We start from the raw sequence: 1,922 nt of genomic DNA on the forward strand, positions 1-1,922 counted from the left end.
TTTTAACCTAAATTACATTTTGAATTAATTTTTCATTTGAAGTGCATTTCAAACGGAATATTTTGAAATTTTTCACAACATTAAATTCACAGCCAAAATTATAACAATTTATTCAAATAAAATCATGTTTTTTTAAAAGTTATATTTATACTTATATGTACAATGTACATTGTGCAATGTACATGGGTGCAATTTTTTTTTATAAACATTTAAATTTCAAATTTTAACAAAATCTTTCATATTGAAAATAGTTCAAAATTTACTAAAATGTTCAATTTTTATAGTTAAAGATTGAAAATGTAATACAAATATTCTCTCCTTCATTTTCCCTTTCATACTGGAACAAAAAAATCAAATAATATATAAGCACAGTTATTTTTTACAGACATTTAAAATTATTATTTGGACGAAATTACATATTAAAACCAAGAATAACGATAACATTGGATAGTGATTCAATAGCCATTAACAGATTGGGAAATGGTCAATGGACCTATAATTAGGTAAATTAATATTTCGAGATCGTCGATAGCTATACAAATACCATAGTTGTACATTATTGTATCTGTCAATATCATACTATTGTATTATAGTATATTGTGCTAAGATTCGTTAAGTTTGAAATAACTAAAAATAGCTATTATATTACATTTATATCATTAAAATAATATAGAGATACGAGGAGAGTTACATGTAATACGTCTTACCCTCAAGATTGCGTGTTGATTTCCTAATACGCAATCGTCTCATTGATCAGTTCTAAATATTTTCATTAAAGGTGACCGTTATATTTGTGTAACAGATGGCCACGGCCCCAGCCCACGGTCAATGGATTATTATTATATCAATATTTTTATTTACTTATTATAATGATGAATGAAGATCTTTAAGTACAGCAACTACTTGTTGATAATATTACCAAATGTCAAATGACTGGATTTTTTTCAAGTACCTACAATAGTAACGCAGATCTATAATAAAGACGTTGTAACACATTTTTCACCCCAATAATATGGATAAATTAATAAAATTACATTTGTATAATATTATAATAAAAATATTATATCGACAAGCATAATATAGTAATACGTCCGCGGCGTTCTAATTAGGCAATTTTTGTACATCTCGAGTATATCACAATAGTATCCTAATTTCTAGGTTTTCCGTTAACACTGGTTTTGGTGTATAGTTTGTAAACATCGACACAAATGAATATTGAATAATTATATAAGTTGTGGCTGAATAATATAGGCTGGTCTTGTATAACATGAATTAGTAATTGTGATCCCTTTAGGGAAAATTGTTATTACAACCTTGTTCAAACAAACGCAAAAAAAATATTATGATGACATTTATATACTGTATTACTATTATAATATTATGAAATATACGCCATACTAAAAAATAAATATTAAAATATTTTAAAAAATGATCGGCGGATACCAAAAATGTGTGTATTGCCTTTATAGGTACACGAGCATGCAGCAGTAGACAACTCAGGTGAACAGCGATAGGTAGACAAAATTACTCAGACCCAGTGGCGTGCCCAAGGGGGGGGAGGTTAGGGGTTATATCCCCCCCCATTGGATTTTTTTTGTTAACTTCAACTTATTAGATATTACCATAGACGTATACAAACATGTATATATGGATATGGATATTACTTTTAAAATTATCAGTAATAAGCATAGACCTAGTTTATAGGTCTATGGTAATAAGTTATTGCTTACAAATTATTTCCCATTGGCTATTATAAACATTCACTATACGGATTATACTGATTATAGATAGATCATGCTAATCACGTATACTAAAAATATAAGTCTATGGGTAAATCAGTGGTTTACCAATCACTAATCAGATATAAATTATCAGCTACTTCAATGACCAGTTCTTATCTCTCAGTAGATCATAATATAATT

This window comes from Acyrthosiphon pisum, chromosome X (assembly GCF_005508785.2).
Source record: "Acyrthosiphon pisum isolate AL4f chromosome X, pea_aphid_22Mar2018_4r6ur, whole genome shotgun sequence".
NCBI lineage: Eukaryota > Metazoa > Arthropoda > Insecta > Hemiptera > Aphididae > Acyrthosiphon > Acyrthosiphon pisum.